Genomic DNA, 23,396 nt, shown 5'->3' with positions numbered 1-23,396 from the left:
GTTGTGCTCTGTGACTGATTCCTACTGCAGACTATCTGGTTCTAAGCTCCAAGATATTCAAACTATAATGTTCACTTTGGATGAAATATTTCCTCTTGTGGGCCACTTTTTAAAACATATACAAAGTGGAACTTTTGTGGCTAGACATAAGCCAAATGCTACAGGGCAAGGGAAAATTAAAGCAAGACATTTGATTAAAGAGTTTAAGATCAGGGAATTAAAGAATGTAAAGGACAAAAAGGAAGCTAACAGGCTGGAAATCTATTAAAGGAAACAGGATACATGGCCTTGAGAACTCCCCTAGGTTCCCAGACTAGAAGCATATGCCAATTGAGGTGGGGGAAGAGAGGAAGAAGAATAAACAGGATTTGAAACGGAGGGACTCAGATGCTGTGAGGCTTTCCCAGCCGATGTGGAAATGAGCCCTGCTCCATCCACAGTGTGCTCACAGGCGTTGAAACCAGAATGCGGAGAGCACAAAATAGGGGAGGGAAACTTCTTGAGGATAGAAAAGATCTACAGAAATATCTGGCAGTCAGAGGATTTGTCAAAACAATGCAAACTAACAAAATATATTTGAATTGTTCTGGGACCCCCCAGCTAGTTTCTCTTGAAGCTCATTACATAACACATCTTAAATTACCAGAGAAACGACCCCTATACCAAGAAAGTTTTTCCACAGTCTTTCCATAAAGTAATATACCTAGTACTATTTTTAATCTTAATTATTCTATCAACACTTTAATGAAGTCTGTCTTTCAACATTGATTCAACAAGCATTTATACATCCATGCCGGGGCCAGGCAGTATTTTAGGACCCTAAGAATATGGATATTAATAGAGTTCACTGCCCTCTGCAAGGGAACAGGGCAGTGGAAGAGACAGACAACAAAGTAACCAGTTATGGTCCCATAAAATGTTGTGATGGACAAACAGCCAGGAGCGAGGATAAGGGATTCTTAACCCAGACTGGAGAGGCGCGTCAGAGAAAGCTTCCCAGAGGAGTCTGCCCCTAATAAGTATGTTAAAGGGTCTGTACACTCAAAAGCCCTTTATCGGCTGTTGGTTCAGATAGATGGGCAGTTAATCAGAACGATAAAGTATATAAAAATAACGGATGCCTTAAACACTTAATTTAAACAGTAACATGTACAGGGCATTTGTTCGCCAGGTTACTTGATTGTAGGGTCAAGGTTTTCTTTTAAACATAAGCCTTCTACTTGGAGTTCCCTTGTTTTCTTTGCCACAAAAAAGACACCCATAATGCATTAACTACACAATTTCCAGTGCTTTTCTTTAAATGGGAGCCAGAATGTGGAGGGGATTGTAAAGCAATCTGATAGAGAATCCTTCTTGATTTTTAGTACTGTATTTGCTTTAAATGATTCTCTTACCCACACCTGATTCGATAGCATTTGTCTTAAGCAACCCATCTTCATCCTTTTCCAAGCATTTGATTTGATTTTTATAGTAATGACTTTATTTTGGCTCTCATAAATTGTTGATTCATTTAAGGTTTAATTACATTATTACAATAACAATTGATGCAAACAAGTCTGAAGCAAACATTTTCTTTTCAGTTATCAAACAACTCAATCAGTAAAAGCAAAAGTGTGCAGCCATCAGCTGCAAGGGTCTAGCTAGCATATCCTGGGACTCACTGTGCATCTCACAGGGAGGATTTGCAGCGTTCTCAACCTGTGGGTCGCGACCCCTTTAGGGGTCGAACGACCCTTTCACAGGGGTCGCCTAAGACCATCAGAAAACACATATATAATTACATATTGTTTTTGTGATTAATCACTATGCTTTAATTACGTTCAATTTGTAACAATGAAATTGGGGGTCACCACAACATGAAGATCTGTATTAAAGGATCGCAGCATTAGGAAGGTTGAGAACCACTGATTTAGAGTGACAGTTAATCCAGGAGGTGCTAAATGGAGATCTGTTAAAAGGACATCTATGCCCGGCTGGTTGAGTGTAGACCTATGAACCAGTAGGTCATGGTTTGGTTCCCAGTCAGGGCACATGCCCAGGTTGTGGGCTCAATCCCCATTTCCCAGTGTGGAGCATGCATAAGGCAGCTGATCAATGATTCCCTCTCATCATTGGTGTTTCTATTTCTCTCTCCCTCTCCCTTACTCTCTGAAATCAATAAGAATATATTTTTTAAAAAATAAAATTTTTTAAAAAAATAAAAGGACATCTACAGAAAAGGCACAGACTTTCTAAGGAAAGTAAACAGCACAAAGATGGAGATGGGCAGAAATGCACACAAATATATATGGAGAATGACGATGAGTTCAGACTTCAAGCTAAATATCTCACAGTTGGACTTTGCATTTTAAATGCCTATAAACCATCCATTTTCCTTAATTTTCTTATTGTTTAACAAAGATGTCAAATTCATCTTTCTCAATATGAACACTGCTGAGGACCCTGCGTTTTAATGAACTTGCCAACATCAATTACAAGGCATGTTTCTGAACAACGGAGCATTGTAAAATGTCTGTTGTCCACGTCATCAGCTTCCATGGTACATGCCCCCAAACGGTTCCTAGCAAACATAAAACAATGTAGAAGCAGGTAAGTTCAGAAAACACGTGGAGGACCATTTAAAAACCGCTGGAAACTCTGAAAGAGACTTATTAACAATGTAAACAATCTAATGGTCATACGAATAATAAATAAAACCATGAAATTCCCCAGAAGATGTGAGAAGTGTGGAAAGTATTGAAAAGGCTGGAGGAGAAATGGCAGAGCCAGTTCCCCAGGGGCCACAGTTTTGTTTAGACCTCTTTATCTCAAAGTAAAAAGAACTTTGGAATCAGTTTTTCCAAGGAGCTTGAAGGTCCTTGAGTAGCTTTCCATATTTGGGCACCACAAACTGCACTTATGACAAATGTGGTATAATAACTCCAGCAGCTGACAAACGCAGGGAGCATGTAGGCAGTGGAACTATTAAGTCAATAATAAAGAAGTCTTATAAACCAAGACACATTCATAACAAAGTTTATTTATCTTGATCAGTAAGTATTCAGGAGGAAGAAACACTTGTACTTCTGGTGGCCCACCAACCACCAGATGCATTACAATAATTATATTGGTTAGAATGTCATTAGAGAGAGAGAGAGAGAGAGAATATCCCTTCCAGCCCTGCCAATTTTTCAACTTGGCATTAAATCTCTGCCCTTTCTCAGGGTCATCCTTCATCACTCCTTCTTTGACCCTCATCTAGTCACTCCACACCTTCCCAAAACAGTGTGCAGAGCTGGCCCCTAATCTGTAATTGTTCCAGCCTCCAGCCAGGGTCTGACAGTCATAAATGTGATTCTTCTGGCAGCCCTACAGGGAGTTTATAAGAACAGGCAAACAGGAGGGACCATCCCTGCTTTGCAGCTGTGACATGATGTGCCAAAATAGGCATTAATGTCGCATGGAAGAGAAATAGGAATAAGGGACAGAAAGAATTTGCCTCATATTAGAACTGAGCTGTGGTTTACAATCCACATTTCTTGGTCATTTTTATGGTGAAATTTGAGTAGTTTTAGAACTAGTGCTACTGCTTAGAATAAAAAGAAATTGGCACAGAGAAATGATTGATTTAAATAAGTATTCAGGAGTGCTTTAGCCAGACCCACTCAGTTTGATACAACAAGCAAAATCGTCCAACCCTGCATGCAGCTGCTCATGGATAAATGAACAGCTAATTTCAACAGGGCTGCTGAATAATCAAGGCTTAAAAGGAAACGTCCTAATGGAATCTGATCTCTTGCCTACTCATTAGAAAACCTACAGCTGTACATCAAAGCCAAGCACATGCTCCTCCCTCATTAGGGCCAAAGGGAGACGGGGATTCTGGGTCCCTCCAAAGTACATTTGGAACTCTTTTAAGACAGTGGTTGTTTTGAAGTTGACAAAGCAGAAGAGAGAAGCCATCTCTTGTTATGGTGATGATTGTACTTAGTTTTCTGAGGGCTGGCCACTGCTGGCCACTGCCAGTCCCTGACTGGCCTTGGGTTTACACAAGAACCTTCTTGTAACAGGAATGAACTGAGATCCCCCTCCCCCTCCCTGTCTCTTCTGTCTCTAATATACAATTCATTAGAGGAACAATCAAAAACAATGCTGTTTTATATTTGAATGACAATTTAGAATTTTCCATTGTCCCATACAAGTGTCCAAGAGCTAGAGATTTTGGCATTTTGATGCAAAAGAGCATATTCTACCCTACCAATTCTGCTTTTTGGTTTTTCATTTGGAGTCACAGTTATCATAGGAACTAGTTTTCATGGAAACAGATTGTGGCATTTGATATGAATCGTTTTATAGCTTTAGGCGTCTTATAAGTCTCCATGTATGTCAGCACAGCTCTTGAGCCATGCAAAAAATACCACTGAGGACATACTCAGTGGACATACTCAACAGCCTCTGAATGTGTTTCTGATCTGCCCTCATGTAAGCCGTTCGTACCTCACTCCATCTTTTGGCCATCACATTACAAATCCTCATTTATTATCCAGATTTTCTTCCGCACCTCCTGGCTATGATCCCTGTTCTCATCAATATTTCTCCTCCCACAGGATGCTCCTAATTAGATGTGACCATGGCCTTAAGGTAGGTTTGAGAAAGGACATTTACAAGGCAGGCACTGGCGGGCCTATTTCCTCTCAGGCATCAATTACCACCAGGGCAATTTAGGTAAATTGCCATTGCTTGAACAACATAGTCTAAATTGTGGTCATACGATTAAAAAGGAAAATTTCTAAAATGAATGGTTATTAATTCTTAAAGTATTGTAATCTCATTCTATCAAAACACACTTGTCTCACAGTCTAAAATTTCCTACTTTCCAATATGCTTAAATTAATATATTTAGAATATTATAATTAGAATGGCTTTAGAAACTGACCATGCCAATAAACAGAAAGGAGACACATGCAGAATCTAAAGAAGTCATCCAAATATCTGTTTAAAGTAGCTGCTCCGTGAGACAGAAAGAATAGAAAAAGAATTCAAAGCAGAAACAAACATTTAACACATTGGTTAAATCCAATGAGGTTATGGAGCAAAGAGGGAGAATGAAATTGGGGTTTGGAGGGAAGGTCATGTGATATAATGTTCTAATCAGAGGTCACAATTGAGAGTAATTATAAAAAATAAGCATGAATTCAGGGGACCTAGGCATCAGACATCAACTTGGAGTCCCCTGTTGGCATAATGCATTAATTAAGAAGTCTCAAACATCATTAGTCATTAGGGAAATGCAAATCAAAAGCACAATGAGATAACCACTTCACACCCGACTAGAATGGCTATAATATTTTTAATGGAAAAAAATAAGTGTCAGTGAGGATGTACAGAAATTGAAACCCTCATACATTGTGAAAGAGGATATAAAATGGTAAGGTACTGTGGAAAACAGTTTGTTAGTTCCTCAAAAAGCTGAACCTTAAAATTACCACATAACTCAGCAATTCCACTCCCAAGCATATATTCCAAAGAACTGGAAACACACAAATTTGTGCACAGGCATGTTCATAGGAGCATTATTCATAATATTCAAAAGTTAGAAATCCCAAATGTCCATTAATGGATGAATGTGGTATATCCATACAATGAAATGTTATTCAGCCATAAAAAGGAATGTTAATACATGCTATAAAATGGATGAACCTTAAAAATATTATGTTGAGAGAAAGAAGCCAGATATAAAAGTTTACTTATTTTATGTTTCCATTTATATGGTATATCTAGAATAGGTAAATCCATAAAAATAAAAAGTAGATTGGTGAATACCTAGGGTTGGGGATAGTGATTAATGAGTAACTGCTCAGTGGGTACAGAGCTTTATTTTGGAGTGATGAAAATATTTTACAAATAAATAAAGGGGGTGACTGCACAACATTGTGAATGTACTAAATGCCATTGAACTTTTTATCTTAAAATGGGTATTTTTGTTTTATATAATTTTTTAAAGGTTCAATAATGTAGTCCATTGGTGAAAAAAATTATGCTGGATGTCTGTAGCTCATCATTTCACACCTAGGCCAGTCTCTCTAATTTATGTGCAACTCAGTCTCATTGAATGGAAATCCCACTTCCTTGAAACAGTATTTCCCAAAATACTTGGAGATAAAAATGAAATTAAAGTGGGATACTGTAATTGTTTCCTTTGTGAGTATGTTTAACTCCAGGCTAGCTTAGAACTAAGTATAAGATGATTAAGTAAATGCATTTTATAGTATTCATATTTTTGTGTTACATACATTGTGTGTGCCTTGTATTTGAAATGTCTGTATTGTCTAAATTAATAATTGGCATGAAAAACTGATTTAGACTCATGATTATTATGATTATTTTTTAAATCCTCACCCAAGGATATGTTTTTTTCATTGCTTTTAGAGAGAGGAAAGGAGAGAGAGAGACAGAGAAACATCGATGTGAGAAAGAAACATAAATTTGTTGCCTCCTGTACACGCCCTGATCAGGAATCAATCTACAACCCATGTATGTGCCCTGATCTCGAATTGAACTGGTGACCTTTTGATGCAGGGGGTGATGTTAAAGCCTGCTAGAGCTAGACTCATGATTATTAAGTTGACAAAGTAAAACATAGTTTGTAAACAGTACTGAAAAATTTAGGAGCATTTAACATTATATTTAAGTCGATATGTATGACATACATTATCATATTATATATAGTAGATTCATATTAAGTAAGTTTTGGTGTTAGATAATTGAAGAACTTGGAAATTAAGATAACTATATAAACTGCATATGTATAAATATATTTAAAATGTTTAAAGGAGTTTAGGTTTTAAATGGGACCAAAGATTAATCAAAGAGCTTTTAAAGTGGTTTTTAGAAAGGTATTGGCACTATATAGCAAAAATAAGATTTATAAATTAAGCAAAATTATGACTTTTAAAAATCAAGTATTAACGCTAAAAACACAAAAGTCACAAAAGTGTGAACAATCTTTCAATCTAAGAAAATGAAAAAATATGTATGTTCCTGAGGTTACATAGTAAATGAACAACACATATCATGGTAAAGCTCTCTGATGGAGCTTTAACTCCTTCCACATGATGCTGTGTATGGACAGAGGTTTCCTTGGCTGCAGAATTTCCTGTCCTCCATACCAAGCTCAGTGCAATAATCAAGACTTTAAAGAAAACACATAAAATGTGCTTCTCTTGCTCACTTCAGCAGTTTTTATTGTATTAAAGTAAGTACTTTATGCCCCATACACAATGTTAAAATTTGTTGAGTTCAATATACCATCACTTCTCCCTCAGGGTTAAAAGACACAATGGAAATAGGCTTGCAGAAAAATGTCTGAATTTCATGATTGATAATAGCAATTACCAGTATTAGCAAAACTTATGATGGCCTAGAAATGCCCACTGCTCCCAAAGATTCTCAACAAATAAGAGACAAAATGATACACCTGTGCAGAGCTGAATTTTACATAAATATTTTACTCAGCTCTCATTTTCGAAATCGTGTTTTGAAATAAACTCTCTTTAAGAGAGGTTAATTCTGTGTATTGAAAGAACTTCAGCAAAGGATTTTCAAATACTATTTGAATTATGAATTATGATGGGATCTAGTCTGTTTGAAATGGTTTACCTAATGGACTTTTATTAGTATTTTACATTTATTGAGAGCCAACAAAACAATGAACACAAAGCAAACAAAAAGGCATGTATTTGCAATCTCAACCAAGCCTCTGTTTCTATCATAAATGTAGAAAAAAATGTATAAATTTTTTTCCAGGACAGTTTACAATTATCTTGCATGTTTTCATTTGTTTCCTTCTCACATATGAATCTCAATGTTCTTCCCAAAGCTCTGCCTGAAAACCATCCTAGCATCTCTTCAACCATTCTCTTCCAAGTTTCCTCTTCCAGGAGTTCTTTCCTGAACCACTACCATAACATCTTATATCCAATATCAATTAAAAGTACCTTACTGCCACTTCTAAGTGTTCGCTCATAGCTTTTCTGTGATAAACTTGCCTTTTACATTAGGTTACCTGTTCAGATGAAAGAGATATACAAATTTCATGGCAGGATTTTTAGAATCAATCTATTTTTAGAGATAGATTCCCTTTCTAGGTTATGGTAGGGATTCCCCAAGATTAGGTCAAAATTGACTATGATCACATAATCCCTGATTGATTTATAAGAAGACTACCACCACTCCCTTTAACCATGGCCCTGCACTTTAATGAAATTCCCAGGGAAAAGAAAGCACTGCTGAAAGGCGATCCCATCTTCCCTCCTTCTCTAATCTCCCAGTCCCCTACTCCAATGACATCATAAATAGTCCCGATTGTTCCTTTTTCCTAGTGAATTATGCAACCTCCTTAATTCAGAACTGGCTACATAGCTTGTGGGGTCCAAAGCAAAATGAAAATGTGTGACCCCTTGTTAGAAAAACTAACTAAGCATTTCAATATGGTGAGAGCATAGCATGAAGCCCAGTGCAGGGCACTTCTAAGCTCTGATCCTTGCAGGACTACCAGTATAAGGTCATGTGTCAGTAAAAGTGCAAGCTTCTAACAGAATCAGAATCTTCTCCCATAGGATTTAGAAATCTGCATACGAAATTTATTACATAAAGGAAATCCAAGGGTAACTTTTTCTTAGGGAAAGGATGAGAGTGAAGAAGGACCAAGAGAGAGAAGTAAGGTCTGAGACAAGGAACCAGAAACACAGGACATGGCAGAAGAATTGAGAGGCTGACCAGCAGATGACAGAGAAGAGAAGGTCCAGGGCAAGAAGTGCCAGAGAGGAGAGTGGTTCATAGATTAGCTGGAGGCCCATACAGGAATAAACAACCTACATAAAATCATACAGCTAGTCAAAAGCATCTCATTGAATGAAGGCCTCCTTCAAGAGAGCATGGCTAATTTACATAGGTCTTTCATTGTGAAATTGACAAATAGAAAGAACCTTCACAAAATACTTTAAGAAAATCTGTACATATCCTACACATGGACTCCTGGTTTTCAAATAATAATGCAAAGAAGATATAAATGATGCTAAAACTATCCTGAGCAAATCTTAATCAATCTGATACTTCAGAAAACACCTCAGGATCTCTCTGTGCCTTGGAATAAAAACATTAGGATCTCATGGTTGAATTAAATTACTTCATTGCTTCATTCAAAAATTAATTAAATTAAATTCATTAAATAAGTTAATTTATTGATGCTTGAAAGCTTGAAAAGACCAGATAATCCCTAATCCACAAATTACTAAATTACCTTTCATTAAACAAAGTATATTAAATAATACATAATAGGGGTCTAACAAATATTTATTGAGCAAATGAATGAGTGTAGATTCATTTTTTATTAGCCCCCAAATGTCAGGAATATAATTTTCCAACCTAAAAGCTAACAAATTTTATTCACAAAGGGACCAGAGAAAATATTGATTCAATAGACATTTGATTTGCAGGATAAAACTTATAGTTGTTGTACTTCCCACAAGAAATTTAAAACATTTCTGGTCATAATTTGTGCCACTTTAAAAAAAATCTAGAGAAAAGATTAAATGAGTTGTAATGACTGAGTCTCAGCTCACACGCCCATAAGTAAAGGAGTGTGAGCCATTGCAGTGGTCCCTTAGCACTATAAAGTAACTAGGATGGATTTTCTTTATGTCATTGAGAAATGCTTTTAAGATAGCATGTCTAATTCTTTTGTTTTTATTTATTTGTTTATGTTCTTTATCATTTTAACACTATAATTTTAAAAATGTCTTATTATTGTATTACACTTTTTAAAATATATGTTTTTATTGATTTTTAGAGACAGAGAAAGGTAGGGGGAAAGAGGGAGAGAGAGAACATCAATGTGAGAGAGAAACACTGATCGGTTGTGGGAACCAGATCCACAACCTGGCATGTGCCCTGTCCGGGAATCGAACCAGCGACCTTTTGGTGCCTAGGATGATGCACAATCAACTGAGCCATACTAGCCAGGGCAACATTCTTATTTTTTTAGCCTTTCCCATATTGTATTAGTTTGTTAGGGCTGCCATAATAAAATATCACAGTCTGGGTAGCTTAAACAGCAGAAATTTACTTTCTCACAGCTCTGGAGGCCAGACATCCAAAATCAAGATGCTGACAGAGTTGGATTCTCTGTGACCTCTCTCCTTAGTCCAGCCGTGGCCAAACTACGGCCTGCGGGCCGGATCCGGCCCGTTTGAAATGAATAAAACTAAAAAAAAAAAAGACCGTACCCTTTTATGTAATGATGTTTACTTTGAATTTATATTAGTTCACACAAACACTCCATCCATGCTTTTGTTCCGGCCCTCCGGTCCAGTTTAAGAACCCATTGTGGCCCTCGAGTCAGAAAGTTTGCCCACCCCTGGGTTAGTCTGAAGATGGCTGTCTTCTTGTGTCTCACATGGTCTTCCCTCTGTGTGTGTCTGATTCTTAGTCTTACCTTCTAATAAGGGAACAGTCAGATTGGATTACCATAAAGGCCTAATTTTAACTTAATCACCTTTTTACAGGCCCTAAATCCAAATGTCTCACATTTTGAGGTGCTGAGGGTTAGGGCTTCAACATATGAATTTGGAGGGGACACAGTTCAGCCCCTAACACATGTCATTTTCTATTACGTTCTTGGAGATCTAATCTTGCTTCTTGAGACTGCTGCCTCTAACTCATAATGAAGTTGCTCCTCAAAGGTTTCATAATCTGAAATATGATCTTTATCTTCAACGGAGCTTTATCTGTGGGTATCCTTTCAAAGGATTGTGGACACATCCTCCCAAAGAGGTTTTCCATTTGTGTTTGCCAGGTACTCTGAGAATTAACTGACCCAGGACGTTTTGTATGTTCATTTTTCAACTTGGAGAGTGACAGGACTCTGCAACAAGCTTGAATCTCAAACCCATGCATCATAGATAGACTCTGACCATGAATTTTCATGAGAGATTTTTTTTTTTACAACACCTCTCATAGGGCCCAGGCCTTTCCCTGTGGCAGTCAGATTCTTGGGGTGGTTCCCATGATCTCTGTCTTGAAGTATTCATGCCCTTGTGTGATCTCCTCTCTAGTGTGGGCAGGACATGTGACCTCTTCTAACCAACAGACCATTGCAAGGATGATGGCCTATACATAATTATTTTATATAAGATTCTAGTACCCATTCTGCTGGAGCCCTCACTTCCTGTGAAGAAGAAAGCTCCCTACTAAGGCTACCATTTTTAGAAAGCTCACCTGGCACTGAGGGAAGCCTTTGGCCAAAAACCAGAAAAAAAATTGAAGCTCTCAATCTTAAGACCATATATAATTTAATTTTGTAAATAAGTGTGGCTTCTTCAATGGAGACATTTTATTGGAGACTCTGTGCCATGTTCACACTCTTGAGCCGCAGAAACTGTGAGATAACAAATCTATGTTGTTTCACGTTTGGGTACTGTTACACAGGAAAAAAAAAAAGCTAGAATATTCCCCAACCCATATAGGTATCAAACCTAAGCCCTGAGATTTTCAAGACCTTCTGCCACAGTCCCAAGTTATGAGATTACTAGTTGGTTTTTAGTTGTCAATTTGGTTTTGGCCCCTAGGGATTTTCATTATTTCTTTAACAATTAGCTGTGCATTTATAAAAATCTTTGTTAATTTTTACGTAGCATATTTATATATTTTTATTAATTTATTTTCAAACTGAATGGCTTCCAGGTTATAAAGTCCTCCATATTGTTAGAAATGGGAGGACTTGTCAAAAGTTTCCAATCATACTAGAAACATCATGCTCTTTTCTCTTTATATTCTTTCCACAGAAAATTTATCTAAATTCAAATATAACCTCTCTGTGGATGACACTCAAATCTTTGGAATGTTAAAACAGGGCAAAATAACCTTTAGACTGAGCCTAGGCAATCTTGTTTTCCAAAGAACTGTTTGCAAAGATAACAAGAAAGCAGTTGTTATGATTATTGTTATTTTGTCCAGAGTGACATCTCTGAGTTCCTATTTGTATCGAACATAGAGTGTGGCGTGGTGACCACACAACACTTACTGAATGACTTCTATGTGCCAGGCACTGTTATCAGTGTTTTCCATATAGTAATTCATTTAACCCACACAACAAGTCTTTGAGATAAAAACTACAGATGAGGAAACAAAAATTAAGTATCATGATCAAGGCCACAAAGCACAGAAGTGGTGAAACTTGGATTTGAACCCAGGGCATCTAACTCCAGATCCTGAACCATATACTATACTGCTTCTCAATAAATGTTGGTTAAATGAATGTGTGCATGAGTGAATGGTTTCTCCAGAATGATAGGAAGTAATCAATTGTCTTTTTCATTTGCCTCCATTGCTCACTTTAGTGTATCCTAGGCAAACTCTCTTTGGATCCACATCTCTCAAGGGAGATTCTCATCTGCTTTAGTTTTCTTGGACTAACCAACTTCTGCCAATAGAGCTCTCACACGAGCCTGATATAACCTGGCTGGGTGGCAGATACTAGATAATAAGAGAGTGCTTTCCTCCAAGTTTTCTTTTTGCTTGCTGGACTTCCTAGGATAGTACCTTGCATAAATGCTAGCTAGCTAGCACTATAGAATTTTAGTATGCATAATACAATTAGTATGCATAATACTGATCGCTATCAACAACAAATAATCAATTTGAACCACACTTTGATCGTGAAATGACCAGAATGGGCCAGAAGACACGGCAAAGTAATTTTGCTTCATGATGATGCACCCTCACACACTTCAAATGGGTGCCATATCAACTAAACAAAAGCAAATGGAAAACCGAAAAGTCATCAGTAAAATGTTGATTCAATGACACTTAAGAAAGTCTTTTTTGCATCGAATTGTGAGTGGCGGTGAAAAGTGGATTTATTTAGAGCTAGAAGGGCCTTAGAAATAATGGTAGGGAGACTGAGGCTCCAATCAGCAAAGTCGTCAAACTGCCCATGGCCACACAGTTAGTGATCCCTGGGCCAGAGGCGACAAAATAATCCAAAATCTGTTGGTGTATCCTTTTCCTCCAAAGAAAATACCTAGTTCTGACATTTTCCCCATTCTTTGTTTTTTAAATAGAAAACTTGCTTTAAAGGACTTATGATCCAATTGCAATCATTTCACCCTATACGTAGCATAATTTGCTTCCACTTCCAAGTGGGTTTAGAATAATAGGATTTACTAGTATGCTGATTCCATTATGTCCTACAAGGTGAATGTTCTTTTGCCTCACAAATGAAAAGACTGCTTTCCTTACCAGAAGCTTTAGCAGAAGGGGAAAATGTGCTTTAACCAAATGTGTTTGCTTAAATCATATAATTGATCATCAACAAAGTCCTACGCACTGTAGTTTTTCTTAGGCAGATAAAAAACCAAGTTGAAACTTTCTAGTGGCCCCAATTGTATTATGCATACTTTATATATTATATATAATAACTACCAATTTTGATAAACAGATAAAACACATGTTGGGAGCTTGGGGTCCCCTGCCACATGAAACTTCTGAATAATTCGAGCCAATATTGGTTTGGGAAAATACAAGTTGCTGCGTTGGGCACTATCCTTGGGTTACACAAACTGATGCAAAGGCAGGTTAGGCCAGTTCAAGTGACTGACCCTTGGGTAACAGAGCCTCAGCAGCCACTGCAGGCAGCCAGGAGATCATTCCAGAGGGCGATTTAAAGTCACTTCGGGCAAAGACAGAAGAAAATGGCTGTTCACTGATGGGTTTTTTTAAAGCTATTGTGATATTACTTATTTGGAAATGACCTAACGGTGCCAGTAACAAGGAGGAGAGATCAAGTGTAAGGAGGAAGGATACTTCCCCTCCCTCTGTGACTTCTTATTCTCTCTCCCTCTGTCTCCTGGATCCTGTTATTGCAGTAAGATGGCAGAGCTGTGAAGGCCAGCATATTTGGGAATCTGCAGCAATAACACAGCAATGGTAACGATGATGGCTAACATTTGTTGAATGCTTACTATGTTTCAGGCATTCTTCTCACTTAATTTTTATTTAATCCTTTACTGTGTACTTGGCATTGTGCATTCTATATTTTGCATTGTATTAATCCCCACCCTTAGGTGATGAGCTAGGTCTTGTTATCCTATTTCATAGCTAAGAAAATTTCCCAAACAACAAGCCAGAGCTTGATCTGGGACCCACAGCCAGCTTGCCTAACTTGGAACCTCATGACCTCTCCCACTTATGCTGCCTGCTACTGCTAAGGCCCCTCAGCACCATATACTAGTGCATTAGCAGACATAAATATTGCAAATGTGGCCGATATTTTCCTCTGTGCTAGAAGCCAGAAAATGTAAGGTTGTCATCTCGGTTTTGCTTTCCATTTGCTATGTGACCCTAACAAGTGACTCAGTTACTTTATTTGTAAAGTAAAAGTTATATCGGTCAAGATATTTTAATGACAAATTTGATAAAATGATTGTGAAAGCACTGAAAGGATGCTGTACAAATGTGGGCACTGGTATGATTGGCTGTGTTTACAAAATGCAGAAATCTTTCTTCTTGTTTGACACACAGGAAAGGTCTTTATTTTTGTTGTTAATCCTCACCTGAGGATACATTTTTCCATTGCTTTTCAGAGAGTGGAAGGAAGAGAGGGAGGGGGAGAGAGGAGAGAGAGAAACATCAGTGTGAAAGAGACACGTTCACAGGTTGCCTCCCAAAGGCACCCCAACTGGAGGCAGGGAGCAAACCCACAATCCAGGTACATGCCCTTGACTGGGAATCAAACACAAGACTCTTCAGCGGGCAGGCCATCACTCTAACCACTGATCCACACCAGCCAGGGCTAGAAGTCTTTCTTTATACTTCCTCTATCCTATCATATTCATGCCAAGCTGTACAAAGTAGGCAATAAATTTCTCCTTATTTACAAGAACGGGTCTATAGAGAGTATCTAGTCTAGCAGGTGTTCAATAAATATTAATTTCCTTACTTTGTTTGAATGGACATAGGACACAGAGCCGGTGCGATGGTTAATTTTATGTGTCAACTTGGCTGGGTCATAGGGTGAATCGATATTTGGTCAAACATTCTGAGTGTTTCTGTGAGAAAGTGTTTGGTTGCATCTTACCTAGCAGATCTTCAAAGCTTGGATCTTTATACACACACACACACCATTGATTCTCTGGAGAACCCTGACTAATACAGCCTGATATATGCTCATCAAGCATCACGGGGAATCTGTTTGCAGTATTGTAAAAATTATAATCAGCCATGATCTTCTTGTAAGCAACTGGGTTCCAAAGTGAAAATCCTGAGTATGGTGGGGAGAGGAAAGTGTGCCATAGGAGTCACTTAGTTTCATCAGAGCCCCAAACTCATGATTCAGGACATATCCTTGGGTAATTCAGTTCTTTTTATGGCTCTGGCCTAGGTTCAGAGTTGCTGACTGGAAATGCCTTGTTTTGTCTTCAAATAGTAATCTGTATGAGAAGAATAATCTTTTAGGAGATGGTAATCCGTTTTTACCTACCAATCGGCTAGTATTGATTGGTAGCATTGACTATCTGTCCAGGGCTGTTGGTGGTGCATAACAGCATGTGGGTAATTATAATTGAGCCTAACAGCGCCTAGAATTCTTGTCATCTGTACCTTTTAAAATATTTTTGTTCACTCATTCATCTTACCAACAAGTATTTGTAACTGAGTATGTCCTATGTGGAAGAGATCATGTTGTGTCTATGGGAAAAACATGAATGACACAATTTGTAATTGTAGGGAGGTCTCAATTTAAAAGAGGAGTTAAGATCTGTACTCACGTAACTATCAAGCAAGATCATAGCCTAAGCAAATATAATGATGCAATGATAGATGTTCTCTTTAATCATCTCTTTCTATAAGGGGGCAGTGGTGGAGGGTAGGATGAACTTCCTGAGTAATCCAGTAGAGTGAATGCAAAGGAGGAAATCTGAGCAGTTACATCTGTTCTAAAGGTAAACAGAAGACTTGGTCTCCAAGACTATTATTTTAGCTCTTTTTATGAAACTTACATTTATTAAAACAACAAACGAAACAGGAAAGTCCCCCATGTCATGATATTCTGACAGTACAGATGGGCTATTTTTAATCAATGTTAAGAGCTTGACATATGTCAGCCAAAGTGACATAAAACAGAAACCAGGAAGAGAATTTATCTGGAATCTGGGAAAAGTAAAAAATAAATCTTAACTTAGGGGACATTTGAATTGCCACTGTTTATCTTAGTTTCTTCCCAGGCATTATTTTTACTAGCAAATGAGAGAGGAAGAAAAATGCATCTCAGGAGCCAGATTGTCTGGGAGCCAGGCTCTCTCTTTAATAGTGGTATTCCCCCCACTCCCACAAACTGAGGGGTCTACTCAGGGTAGTGTGCTCTGTCACCACCATGGTCCAGGTAACCAGAAAAATGGGTTATAAACCAATGGAGATGCAGGGAAGAAAGTACCAACTGAAGGCAGGTGGCCACTGTGTGTTCTTTTCAACTGGCTGAGACTAGAAGGGAACAGAAAAGTCATCTTAATATGTCCAGGGAACAAGCCTTTGGGGATCATTTCAGATTTACTGAACTAGCCACTCACTGCCTTCTGGGGAGTTGACACCTATTCAAGATTGATGAAGTAGAGAATGTGAGACAGGAAAAAAAGGTACAGTGCCAAATAAGTGATTTTTCACCCGGAGGCAGAAAGGACAGTTAGATCTCAGCCTAATTTCACTTTCAAGTAGGTCACTGGGGCTAGAACTGGAACAGGATCCTGTCCCCAGTTAAGGATGACGGCCTCCAGAAGCTCTGTTCTGCTAGAGTCCCAGTGGTTCTCAACCTGTGGGTCGCGAACGACCCTTTCACAGGGGTCGCCTAAGACCATTGAAAAACACATATATAATTACATATTGTTTTTGTGATTAATCACTATGCTTTAATTATGTTCAATTTGTAACAATGAAATTGGGGGTCACCACAACATGAGGAACTGTATTAAAGGGTCATGGCATTAGGAAGGTTCAGAACCACTGTGCTAGACTGAGGCAATGGTGTGAGAAGATACTTTATTTCCCCAGCCAGTGTGTGTATTAAACTGCATATTGAGATGCTGACAAATATAAGGAATGAAGAAATTGTTTGATTCTTGTGAAAAAACACAGTAAGGATGGGGTAAGAATGAACTTTTCAGGTACAAAAAGTCTACTTTTTTGTTAAGAGATTTTTCTTAAGAGATTTAGCTCATTAAAAAAATGTGCTAAACTATTTTTTTCTTTTTAAAAAATTAAAATTTTCTTTGGGCACCTCAGTATTTTCCATTTCTGGTCAAAATCTGAAAAAAAAACACAAAACGGAAGTATGATCTGAGGTAACTATGGTCTAACCAGGAGCAAAACAGGTCCCAGACCTCACGACGAAGCTTAACCAAAAGAGGAACAGAGCCCTTCGACTTAGAACTGAACTGCTGAAGTTTAACTGGCCAGCCCTAATTCAGAGCAGGTGCAGTCACTTTGGCCTTTAGCTGACGGGCAACACGCAGGAGAGAAAACACAAAGCAGGGAGAAGCACTGAGCCTAAGAGGCTTTCAGAGGCTCCTGTTGCTAGGGAACCACTTCCTCTGTGCTCATACACAGCTAACTCAAGCCATTCAGATATCACTAGAATAATCTTTCTTAGGCTTGGGAGGAAAGGAAACAGCTCTCAAAGCTCAGACGTCATGGTAACATCGGGCAAGGCTCGGCTTCTCCAGCAGGCACTGAAGAGCCAAGGATGCCGGGAAAGAACCAGAAGTGAATGGGCATCTTGTTTTTACTCAGACAGATGGAGGGCTGACCGTTTCTCTCCTTTTCTACCCAGGTGTGTGGGTTGCAAACAGTGACAACACATGTATATACACACATGCAATTTTATTATCAGTTTCCTGAGAGCAGAGACTATGTTTTATTCATCTTCAGCTGCTTAAATCATTCAACATGGTGCTTTACACGTAGTTCTCCAAGTTTGTTGAATTCAATTCTTTCATTTCACTAAGACTTAATAAGGATTTGGCTCTATGTGTACTGTGTGGAGTGCTATGAGGGAGAAAAAATGCACAGATGCCATCTTCGCCCCAAGAAGCTTGCCGATCTTATATGAGAAACGTAAGAGAGGATTAAGGTTAGCTACAGATAACAGGAACGCAAATAAGAGTGGTGTAAATGAGACTGAAGGGTTTATTTTTTCATTTTTACACATAAAAGAAACCTGCTGGGAGGCAATCCAGAGTTAGTTATTGTGACCCATCAGTGGTCACTAGAGACCCAGAATTCCCCTGTGTTTTTCTTCCACTGTTCTTAACTCGTGGTTTGATTCTCAAAGTCAAACCATGAGGTCCGAGATGGCCACCAGGATGTCCTGTCGATATTCTAGAAATGAAAAATGAGGACGGTGTGCTCACTTGCAGGAGCTTCCAGAAGCCCTATAGTAGTAGGTGCTACCTTTAAAGTCTGTCTATGAACATACTAAAGTCCCTTCCCCCATGTTACTCTTTTGGGGTTGTGAAATAAGTCTTATTTGTTTACAGTAACTTTTTCTTTCATTATCAACCTTAGGGGATCTTATATGGTAAATCTGGAAAATAGATGAATTCATCCCCAATCCCAGTACTTATTTAAAACAACAAATATTAGAATCCACAGGCAGCAAAATCTCAGACATATGCCGAAGCAATTTCTTCACTGATACTGCTCCTAGGGCAATGGAAACTAAAGAGAAAATAAACAAATGGAAGTACATCAAATAAAAAGTTTTGCACAGCAAAGGAAACCATCAACAAAACAACAAGAAAGCCCACTGCATGGGAGAACATATTTGCAAATGTTATCTCCATAAGGGTTTAATCTCCAACATTTATAGGGAACTCATACAACTTAACAAAAGGAAGATAAACAACCCAATCAAAAAATGGGCAACAGACCTAAATAGATAGTTTTCAAAAGAAGACAGAAGAAAGGCCAAGAGACATATGAAAACATGCTCAAAGTCACTAATCATCCGAGAGATGCAAATCAAAACGACAATGAGGTACCATCTCACACCTGTCAGAATGGCTATCATCAACAAATCAACAAACGACAAGTGCTGGCAAGGATGTGGAGAAAAAGGAACTCTTCTTCACTGCTGGTGGGAATGCAGACTGATACAGCCACTATGGAAGTCAGTATGGAGTTTCCTCAAAAAACTAAAAATGGAACTCCCATTTGACCCTGTGATCCTACTTCTAGGAATATATCCCAAGAAACTAGAAACACCAATCAAAAAGGATATATGCACCTCTATGTTCATAGCTGCACAATTCACCATAGCTGAGATTTGGAAACAGCCTAAGTGCCCATCAGCAGATGAGTGGATTAAAAACTGTGGTACATCTACACAATGGAATACTACGCTGTGGTAAAAAAGAAGGAGTTCTTACCATTTGCAACAGCATGGATGGAACTGGAGAGCATTATGCTAAGTGAAATAAGCCAGTCAGAGAAAGATAAATATCACATTATCTCACTCATTTATGGAATATAATGAACAACATAAACTTATAAACAAAAACAGATCCAAAGACAGAGAAGCATCGATCAGACTGTCAAACCTCAGAGGGAAGGTAGGGGAGGGTAGGGGTAAGGGGGAGAGATCAACCAAAGGACTTATATGCAGGCATATAGGCCTAACCAATGGACACAGACTCCAGGGAGGTGAGGGTATAAGGGGGGGGGGGGGGGGGGGGCGTGGAGGGTAATGTGGGGATAAGGACACATATATAATAACTTAATCAATAAAGAAATTTAAAAAAAGAACAACAAATATCTATTGCACACTGGGAGAGCTAGAAGCTAAGGCTAGGAAGGTGAGCAACTACAGTAAGCATTCTGGTTTCTTTCCTCCATTTTGTAAAGTTTTGTATCAGGTTTTATGTTTTGTTGTTATTGTTTTTTAACTTTTGTCTTTATTTTCTTTTCTTTTTTAACTAGAGGGCTGATGCATGAAATTTGTGCATGGGTAGGGTGCCTATGCCTGGTCAGCAACCAGGGCCAACAGAGGGGTGCCTGGCAGGGCGATCGGGGGCCCTCCCCACTGCACCCGCCTTAGTTGGCCTAGGGCCTGCGGTCTGGGGGCAGCTCCTGCATTGAGCATCTGCCCTCTGGTGGTCAGTGCACATCATAGCGACCAGTCTTTCCACCAGTCAGTCCGCATTTCAGTCGATTTGCATATTAGGCTTTTAATACATAGGATTAGAATTGAGATACAGTATAGTTTCAGGTGCACAACTCAGTGATTGGACATTTATATAAGTTACAAAGTGATCATCCCAATAAATCTAGTACCATCTAACACCATATATAGTTATTTTAATATTATTGGCTATTCCTATGCTGTACTTTACATTCCCATGACCATGCTGCTAATTTGTATTTTTTAAAATTCTTATTGCTGAAAGTATTACATAAGTAGGTTTTGTGTTTTGTAGTTGAAATTATAGTGAACAATTTCATATCTTTTTTCACTTAACATTCAATTACTAGTTTTTTTTTATTGTATTACATCACTAAATCTTTAAGAAGTACTACATGCTTATAGTAAAAATTAAAATATTATTTTTTAAAACCAATCATAAAACAGTAATGAGATATCACTGCACACCTATCAGAATGGCTATCATCAACAAATCAACAAACAACAAGTGCTGGCAAGGATGTGGAGAAAGAGAAACCCTCTTGCACTGCTGGTGGGAATGCAGACTGGTGCAGCCACTGTGGAAAACAGTATGAAGTTTCCTCAAAAAGTTAAAAATGTAACTCCCATTTGATCCAGTAATACCACTTCTAGGAATATATCCTAAGAAATCAGAAACACCAATCAGAAAGAATATATGCACCCCTGTATTCATAGCAGCACAATTTACAATAGCTAAGATTTGGAAACAGCCTAAGTGCCCATCAGCAGATGAGTGGATTAAAAAACTGTGGTACATCTACACAATGGAATACTATGCTGCTATAAAAAAGAAGGAATTTTTACCATTTGCAATAGCATGGATGGAACTGGAGAGCATTATGCTAAGCGAAATAAGCCAGTTGGAGAAAGATTAATATCACATGATCTCACTCATATGTGGGATCTAATGATCAACATAAACTGATGAACAAAAATGGATTCAGAGACAAGGTGGCACTGAGCAGACCGTCCAACCTCGGGGAGAAGGCAGGGGAGCGGGAGATTGTATGCATGCATATTAGCATGACCAACGGACACAGACACTGGGGCAGTGGGGACTTGTCATCAGGGGTGGGAGTGGCGGGGCGGGGGGCGTTAATTGGGGGAAAAAGGAGACATCTAATACAACAATAAAAAAAATTTAAAAAAAAACCCCAGCCACATTCCTTTTCCCCTTCAATGTGCCAATCCCCAACTTCAAACTGCCAGTACTGAAGTATATATCAGGGTTCCCCAACAGGATAAAACTTCAGTCACCAAATTGATTGCTTTCTTAACCAATTCTGGATTGGCTGCGTGTCTTGTGCTTCCCCTCCGTATCACCCATGCTTCCTGAGATCTTCTCCAAAATAAAAAGGCTATGCTGGAATCATGGTCTCAGGATCTACTTCTGGAGAAACCAAATTAAGACATCCCCTGGAAACTTGGCTTACATATAATTGGCAGGGAGGCTGGAAAATATAGTTTTATAGCTGGGTCCAAAACTGCACCCAACAATGTCAGGATACTGTGGCTAAAGAAATAGAATACAAATACTGGATAAACAACTGGTAGAAATATGACATGTCCCCACATAAGTGAAAATTATGGGCCATATAAGAGGTATTGGAGAGATTACTTACTGTATTGGTATGTACTCCATAGCTCCATTGAGATTATAGAGTTTGACTTGGACCTTCAAACCTAGATGTGATGTTAATGAGTGAATAGTCATTCCCATGGTGGTATGTAGGTTGTATAATAGCAGGTAAAGCTTGGTTTCAGAAATACCAGTTAGGAAAATATTAAAATACTAGAGGCCTGATGCATGAAGATTCATGCAACAATGGGCCTTCCTTCCCCTTGCTGCCGGAATCGCCTTCGCTCTGGCCCAGAGTTGCCTTTCCACCTTCCCACGCTGCCCAGAGGCCCAGAGCAGCTGGGGCAGTCGGCGCCTGTGTATGCAAGTTAACTGGCCATCTTTGTCGGGTTAATTTGCATACTCACTCCTGATTGGCTGATGGGTGTTGCGAAGGTATGGTCAATTTGCATCTTTCTCTTTTATTAGTGTAAATAGTTGATCCTTAAACAATGCAGAGGTTAGGGACATCAACCTCCAACAAAGTTGAAAATCTGTGTATAACTTTTGATTCCCCCAAAACTTAACTACTAGTATCCTACTGTTGACCAAAAGCCTTACTAATAACATAAACAGTGAATGAACATATATTTTGCATGTGTATGTGTTATATACTATACCCTTATAATAAAGTAAGCTAGAGAAAACATTATTAATAAAATCATTAGGAAGAGAAAATACATTTACAGTATTTATTGAAAAAAATCTGTGTATAAGTGGACCCATGCAGTTCAAATCTGTGTTGTTCAAGGGTCAACTGTAGTTTGGGTATGAGGGAATAATGACCTAAATTGCAATGTGACAGCAGGACAGGAAAAGTTGAAATAGATATGAGAAATACTCCAAAGATAGTAAGATTGATATGGAAGTTAAGCAGAAAGAAGGAATCAAACGACCTTGAAGCTTGAAACCAGGATGTATGTTGACACCATAAAAATATATTGTAAAGCCGAAACCGGTCTGGCTCAGTGGATAGAGCGTCGCCCTGCGGACTGAAAGGTCCCGGGTTCGATTCTGGTCAAGGGCATGTACCTGGGTTGCGGGCACATCCCCAGTGGGAGATGTGCAGGAGGCAGCTGATCGATGTTTCTAGCTCTCTATCTCTCTCCCTTCCTCTCTGTAAAAAATCAATAAAATATATTTAATAAATAAATAAATAAATAAATTGTACAAATTATACAATTGGAAAGAAGGGCCAAGTTTGGGGGAAGTCTGTTATTATCTATGATTCTACCAGATTTATACATAATGTTCCAGTAGAGTGAAACAGATTTAAAACAGAGATATTCAACTTCACCAAATCTTTTTTTGTTTGTTAAGTGAGGACTCTCATTTCTAAGCTTTATCTTAATCAAAGTATGACTTTACATGCCCACGACAAGTGCTAAGAACTCACCCACCCCAGAGCTCCCTTCTTACAGGAAACAGGAGGGTTAGGCTTTCTAAAGGACACCAGATCTAAGATCCCTGCTGATAAACTTGCTCAATTCATGGGTATAAAATCAACTCTCTCAGTACGGTACTTGATTT

General features: G+C 38.5%; 1 protein-coding gene across 1 annotated transcript in view; it reads right to left on the bottom strand.

Moving 5' to 3' along the window:
• The window catches only part of FAM107B (family with sequence similarity 107 member B), a 257,966-nt gene that overhangs the window by 99,707 nt on the left and 134,863 nt on the right, over nt 1-23,396 (bottom strand). The window lies entirely within an intron of this gene.

This window comes from Myotis yumanensis, unplaced genomic scaffold (assembly GCF_028538775.1).
Source record: "Myotis yumanensis isolate MYYU_CA2020_CCGP unplaced genomic scaffold, mMyoYum1.0.hap1 SCAF_1, whole genome shotgun sequence".
Taxonomy (NCBI): domain Eukaryota; kingdom Metazoa; phylum Chordata; class Mammalia; order Chiroptera; family Vespertilionidae; genus Myotis; species Myotis yumanensis.
The sequence above is the reverse complement of the archived record's forward strand: the minus strand, read 5'-3'. Positions and strand labels throughout refer to the sequence as shown.